Source organism: Arachis ipaensis, chromosome B5, assembly GCF_059453495.1.
Source record: "Arachis ipaensis isolate K30076 ecotype BB chromosome B5, ASM5945349v1, whole genome shotgun sequence".
Taxonomy (NCBI): Eukaryota; Viridiplantae; Streptophyta; class Magnoliopsida; order Fabales; family Fabaceae; genus Arachis; species Arachis ipaensis.
This window is the reverse complement of record NC_142440.1, coordinates 98,368,600-98,376,227: the sequence shown is the minus strand read 5'-3', so window position 1 is coordinate 98,376,227 and position 7,628 is coordinate 98,368,600. Positions and strand designations below refer to the sequence as shown.

General features: G+C 37.5%; 1 non-coding gene across 1 annotated transcript; it reads right to left on the bottom strand.

The window, feature by feature from the left end:
* Positions 1–6,060: 6,060 nt before the first annotated feature.
* Positions 6,061–6,168, bottom strand: LOC148565108 (small nucleolar RNA R71). The gene has a single exon (XR_015884317.1). It is a non-coding gene; the product is annotated as a small nucleolar RNA R71 (small nucleolar RNA).
* Between the last annotated feature and the right edge of the window lie 1,460 nt (positions 6,169–7,628).

Sequence of the window (7,628 nt, the reverse complement as noted above, 5' to 3'; positions counted from 1 at the left end):
TTAGATGAATTCAGAACTCAAGCCTATGAAAATGCCAAGATTTATAAGGAGAAAACAAAGAAATGGCATGATCAAAAGATGTCAAGAAGGGAGTTTGTAGAAGGCCAAAAGGTTCTCTTATACAACTCAAGGCTCAAATTCTTCCCAGGGAAGCTGAAATCAAGATGGTCAAGGCCCTTCACAATCATCAAAGTGTCCCCTTATGGTCATGTGGAGCTTATGGATGAGAAAACACAGAGGACTTTCACTGTCAATGGCTACAGACTTAAGCATTACTTGAGAGATTCACTGGATGAGCAAAGAGTGAACTACAACCTCAGCTGAAGAAGAAGAACCGTCAAGCTAATGACGTTAAAGAAGCGCTAGTTAGGAGGCACCCTAATACTCATATCCTTCCAATTTCAAGCTTTCTAGATTAGTTTATGTTTAGTTACTTTGGTTAATTGCTTTCCAGTTTCTAATGTTAGTTATTTAGTTAGTAGCTTTTTAGATTTTAACTTCAAAAGTTTTCTTAGTCTCGCTGAAAATGTAACTTTGCATTCTTTACTATGTGATGTCTTTAATTGGGTTGAGAAAATGGCTGAAGAACTAAGTTTAGTATGACCACCAGCCCACTAATATTTTTTTGAGCTTACGTATTAACAATTTAATTGACCTTAAGAGTAAGCCAAAAATTAAGTTTGCTGTGGCCGCCACCATAATAATTCCATTCGTGCATCCAAGTTCAGCCCAATTAATTGGTATCCTAATGCATTCAGTAAATTGGTGAGAGAAATGAAAAGGTTACTTAATTGTGTACACATAGAGTAGAAGTGGAAGGGTATGAAGAATTAAATTTCTTTCACTCATAATGTATACAATAAAGTTTAATCATGAGCCAGTTACCAGATGAAATAAATTTAAGTTTGGTGTCCAAGAGACACACAAAATGAATGCCAATTAATTGGAGGAAAATGAAGCAATCCTTGATCACTAATGAAAGTTTTTGTAACTGAATTTTTAGGAAGAGGTGGAGCCCACAAGACATTGATCACTCATCAAGTCAAGGGAGTCAAAGTGTACTTCACACTTTGGAACTCACAACCTGAAGAAAGCTGAACCACCTTTTGAATTGGCACTTCTCCCACACTAGGCGCCAATTCCAAGTGTGAAAACTTTCAATTTTGCAATCAATTGCACCCTTCCAGATTATTCTTTCCCCCCTATATAATGCACTCACCCACCCCTCTTATCCACACTGCACACTTCCCTTCTCTCTTCCGTATCACCACTCCTTCCCCTTCTTTACTTTCTTGCTTTCTTTCTTTCTTTCTTTCTTGCTTTCTTGATTTCTTGATTGGGACAATCAAGTCCTAAGTTTGGTGTTGAGTAAAATCTCTTTTGCTTTGCTTTTCTTCTCCTTCTTTCTTCTAACCCTTTTCATCACTCCACAAATGGCACCACCAAAGGCCACCGTCTCAAAGAAAAGAAAAACCAAGGAAACCTTCTCTGGCTCTTCAAGCTACAATGAATATAAGTTCCTCTCATTCTTCCACCAAAACCAATTCTATTGGTGGGTGAGTGAGAGGCAAATCATCCCTGAGGTTGGATTCCAATTGGGAAAAGATGAGCACAGAGAAATCACCAATGAGATCAACAGTAGGGGCTTGGCAATCTTGTGCAATCCACCAAAGAAGGTGGTGGTGAACTTGGGGAGAAAGTTTTATGCCAATGCTGTTCCACAGCCAAGGCAACAACTCACTCATTTAAGCTTTGTAATAGGGAAGGATATTGACTACAGCTTGGAAAACTTAGAAAGGATGTTGGAAGTGAGGCGCACAAGATCCTCCTAGAGCTATGAAGAAAGAATCAAGCAACTTGATCCCAGATTCAAAGACATTCTGAATGAAATTTGTGTTCTCAACACAGAGTGGATCAAGGACAAAGATGGGAGACCAAGCCAACTAAGGAGGAGAGATTTGTGTCTTCAAGCTAGAGAGTGGCTAGATTTTGTAAGGAGATCCCTCAACTTTACCTCCAATACTTCAGAGGTGATTATAGAGAGAGCTGTGTTGATCTACAACATCATGAAAGGGAAAAATGTGAATGTGGGAGAGATGATTTCAAGAAACATTCAGAGGGTGCTAACAAGCACCAAGGACAGCACAAGGCTGGCTTTTCCAAGCATTATCCAGCGATTATGCGATGAGGCTAGAGTAGAAACTATTATAGATGAGACATTGCTAGAGCAAGTGATGAGCGGATAATTTATATGCTTTTTGGCATTGTTTTTACATAGTTTTCAGTATGATTTAGCTAGTTTTCAGTTTATTTTTATTAGTTTTTAAATAAAAATCACAATTCTGGACTTTACTATGTGTTTATGTGTTTTTCTGTTATTTCAGGTATTTTCTGGCTGAAATTGAGGGACTTGAGCAAAAATCAGATTCAGAGGTTGAAGAAGGACTGCAGATGTTGTTGGATTCTGACCTCCCTGCACTCAAAGTGGATTTTCTAGAGATACAAAACTCCAAATGGCGCGCTCTCAATTGCGTTGGAAAGTAGACATCCAGGGATTTCCAGCAATATATAATAGTCCATACTTTGATTAAGGATAGACGACGTAAACTGGCGTTGAACGCCAGTTCCATGCTGCATTCTGGAGTTAAACGGCAGAAACAGGTTGCAAAGTGGAGTTAAACGCCAGAAACAGGTTACAAACTGGCGTTCAACTCCAAGAAAGACCTCTACATATGTAAAGCTCAATGCTCAGCCCAAGCACACACCAAGTGGGCCCCGGAAGTGGATTTCTGCATCAATTACTTATCTCTGTAAACCCTAGTAACTAGTTTTTATAAATAGGACTTTTTACTATTGAGTTTTCATCTTTAGTTTCATCTTTAGATCACGTTTGGGGGATGGCCTCTCGGCCATGCCTGGACCTTCATCACTTATGTATTTTCAACGGTAGAGTTTCTACACACCATAGATTAAGGTGTGGAGCTCTGTTGTTCCTCAAAGATTAATGCAAAGTACTACTATTTTTCTATTCAATTCAACTTATTCCGCTTCTAAGATATTCATTCGCACTTCAATATGATGGATGTGATGATCGTGACAGTCATCATCATTCTCAACTTTGAATGCGTGCCTGACAACCACTTCCGTTCTACCTTAGACTGAATGGATATCTCTTGGATATCTAATACAGGGGACCGAGTCCGAGATATTAGAGTCTTCGTGGTATAAGTTAGAACCCATGGATGGCCATTCCTGAGATCTGGAAAGTCTAAACCTTGTCTGTGGTATTCCGAGTAGGATCTGAGAAGGGATGGCTGTGACGAGCTTAAAACTCGCGAGTGCTGGGCGTAGTGACAGACGCAGAAGGATCAATGGATCCTATTCCAGTATGATCGAGAACCGACAGATGAATAGTCGTGCCGTGACAGAGCATCTTGGATGATTTTCACTGGGAGGGCGGGAAGTACCCATTGACAACGGTGATGCCCAACATACAACTTGCCATGGAAAGGAGTAGGAAGGATTGGATGAAGACAGCAGGAAAGCAGAGGTTCAGAAGGACGAAAGCATCTCTACACACTTATCTGAAATTCTCATCAATGAATACATAAGTATCTCTATCCTATTTTAATTATCTTTTAGTACACTACAATCTCTTAATACATTTGAATCTGCCTGACTGAGATTTACAAGGTGACCATATCTTGCTTCAAGCCGACAATCTTCGTGGGATCGACCCTTACTCACGTAAGGTTTATTACTTGGACGACCCAGTGCACTTGTTGGTTAGTTGTACAAAGTTGTGAAACAGAATTAAAAACATGAACGTGCGTATTGAGTTTTTAGCGCCGTTACCAAGGAAGGAACGATCACGATTTCGTACACCAAGTTTTTGGCGCCGTTGCCGGGGATTGCTCGAGTTTGGACAACTGACGGTTCATCTTGTTGCTCAGATTAGGTAACTTTATTTTAATTTTAACCTTTTTGTTTTTATTCTTTTTATTTTCAAAAAAATTTTCAAAAAAAAATATAAATAAATTATTCTATGTTCTTCAGAATTTTTAAGAAGGAATTCTAGAGTTTCATGAGATATGTTGAATCCTGGCTGGTTGTTAAGCCATGTCTAATATTTTGGACTGAGGATTCATCTAATCACTTCAATGCATGTAATATCCTGCTGAATCTTGGCTGGCCATTGGCCATGTCTAGTGTTTTGGACCAGAGCTTTCACTGAAAGCTTGGCTGGCTAGTGAGCCATGTCTAATTCCTGGACTGGAGCTTTAGACTAACAATGCAAGATTCCTGGAATTCCTATTAAAAATTTTGGAATCCTTATTTTCTTTTTCAAAATAATTTTCGGAAAAGCCAAAAAAAATTAATAAAATCATAAAATCAAAAATAATTTTATGTTTCTTGTTTGAGTCTTGAGTCAAATTTAAAGTTTGGTGTCAATTGCATGTTTTTAAAATTTGTGCATTTTTCGAAAACTCATGCATATATTCTTCATGATCTTCAAGTTGTTCTTGATGAATTGCCTTGTTTGATCTTTGCATTTTTATGTTTTGTGTCTTTTCTTGTTTTTCATATGCATTTTTAATTTGTTAGGGTCTAATTATTGAAAATTTTTAAGTTTGGTGTCTTGCATGCTTTCTTTTCTTGAAAATTTTTCAAAAATAAGTTCTTGGTGTTCATCTTGACATTCAAAGTGTTCTTGGTGTTCATCTTGACATTCATAGTGTTCTTGCATGCATCACATGTTTTGATCCAAAATTTTCATGCATTGAGTCTTTTTATTGTTTTTCTCTTTCATCATTAAAAATTCAAAAATTAAAAAAAAATATCTTTCCCTTATTTCACTCATAAATTTCGAAAATTTGGATTGACTTTTTCAAAACTTTTTACAATCCAATTGTTTCTCATAAGTCAAGTCAAATTTTCAATTTAAAAATCTTATCTTTTTCAATATCTTTTTCAATCAATCATATCTTTTTCAATTTCAATCATATCTTTTTCAAAAAAAAATTTCAAATCTTTTTCAATCAATCTTATCTTTTTGTTCCAATTATATCTTTTCAATTTCAATCATATCTTTTTCAAAAACAAATTTCAAATCTTTTTCAATCAATCATATCTTTTTGTTTCAATCATATCTTTTTCAAAACTACCTAACTAACTCTCTCCTTCTAATTTTCGAAAATCCCTTCCCTCTTTTTCAAAATTTCTTTTTAATTAACTAATTGTTTTAAATTTTAATTTAATTTAATTTCAATTTTAATTTTCGAATTTTAATTTTAACTTTTATTTTTTTGATTAATTTTCGAAATTCCCTCTCTTTCATCTACTTCTATTTATTTATTCATCTACTAACACTTCTCCTCACCCAAAATTCCAACCCCTTCTTCTCCTCTGAGTTTGAATTCTTCTCTTCTTCATTCTTTTTCTTCTTTTCTTCTACTCACACAAGGGAACCTCTATACTGTGGTAAAAAGGATCACTATTATTATTTTCTGTTCTCTTCTTTTTCATATGAGCAGGAGCAAGGACAAGAATATTCTTGTTGAAGCAGATCCTGAACCTGAAAGGACTCTGAAGAGGAAACTAAGAGAAGTTAAAATACAACAATCCAGAGACAACCTTACAGAAATTTTTGAAAAGGAAGAGGAGATGGCAGCTGAAAATAATAATAATGCAAGGAAGATGCTTGGTGACTTTGCTGCATCAAATTCCAATTTATATGGAAGAAGCATCTCAATCCCTACCATTGGAGAAAACAATTTTGAGCTTAAGCCTCTATTAGTTTCTCTGATGCAACAAAACTGCAAGTTTCATGGACTTCTATCCGAAGATCCTTTTCAGTTCTTAACTGAATTCTTGCAGATCTGTGATACTGTTAAGACCAATGGGGTTGATCCCGAGGTCTACAAGCTCATGCTTTTCCCGTTTGCTGTAAGAGACAGAGCTAGAATATGGTTGGACTCTCAACCTAAAGATAGCCTGAACTCTTGGGATAAGCTGGTCACGGCTTTCTTAGCCAAGTTCTTTCCTCCTCAAAAGCTTAGCAAACTTAGAGTGGATGTTCAAACCTTCAGACAGAAAGAAGGTGAATCCCTCTATGAAGCTTGGGAGAGATACAAGCAACTGACCAAAAAGTGTCCTTCTGACATGCTTTCAGAATGGACCATCCTGGATATATTCTATGATGGTCTGTCTGAATTAGCTAAGATGTCGTTGGATACTTCTGCAGGTGGATCCATTCACCTAAAGAAAACACCTGAGAAGCTCAGGAACTCACTGACATGGTTGCTAATAACCAATTCATGTACACTTCTGAAAGGAATCCTATAAATAATGGGACGCCTCAGAAGAAGGGAGTTCTTGAAATCGATGCTCTGAATGCCATATTGGCTTAGAACAAAATATTGACTCAGCAAGTCAATATGATTTCTCAGAGTCTGAATGGAATGCAAGCCACATCCAACAGTACTCAAGAGGCACCTTCTGAAGAAGAAGCTTATGATCCTGAGAACCCTGCAATAGCAGAAGTGAATTACATGGGTGAACCTTATGAAAACACTTATAACCCATCTTGGAGAAATCATCCAAATTTCTCATGGAAGGATCAACAAAAGCCTCAACAAGGCTTTAACAATGGTGGAAGAAACATGTTTAACAAAAACAAGCCTTTTCCATCATCCACTCAGCAACAGACAGAGAATCCTGAGCAGAATTCATCTAGCTTAGCAAGTATAGTCTCTGATCTATCTAAGGCCACTTTGAGTTTCATGAATGAAACAAGGTCCTCCATTAGAAATTTGGAGGCACAAGTGGGTCAGCTGAGTAAAAAAGGTCACTGAAACTCCTCCTAGTACTTTCCCAAGCAATACAGAAGAAAATCCTAAGAAAGAATGCAAAGCCATTGATTTAACCATCATGGCCGAACCTGCAAGGGAGGAGGAGAACGTGAATGAGGACTACCTTGTGTTTAAGGCCCAAGGCTATCCTTCTGTAACAATGGAGAGGAAGCATGAAAAGCTTCTCTCAGTACAGAGTCAAACAAAGCCCCCACAATCAAACTCTAAGTTTGGTGTTGGGAGGCCTCAGCCAAACTCTAAGTTTGGTGTTGAATCCCCACATCCAAACTCTAAGTTTGGTGTTGGGAGTCTACAAAATTGACCTGATCACCTGTGTGGCTCCGTGAGAGCCCACTGTCAAGCTGTTGACATTAAAGAAGCGCTTGTTGGGAGGCAACCCAATTTTTATTTATCTAATTCTATTTTTTATTTTTATTGTTCTTTCATGTTTTATTAGGTTCATGATCATGTGGAGTCACAAAATAATTACAAAAATTAAAAACAGAATAAAAAACAACAGAAGAAAAATCACACCCTGGAGGAAGGACTTACTAGTGTTTAAACGCCAGTAAGGAGCATCTGGCTGGCGTTCAACGCTAGAAACATGCTGCATATGGGCGTTGAACGCCCAGAACAAGCATCACTTCGGCGTTTAAATGCCAAAATTGCATGCAACGACGTTTTACATGCCTAATTGGTGCAGGGATGTAAATCCTTGACACCTCAGGATCTGTGGACACCACAAGATCCCCACATACCTCCACTCACCTTCCCTCC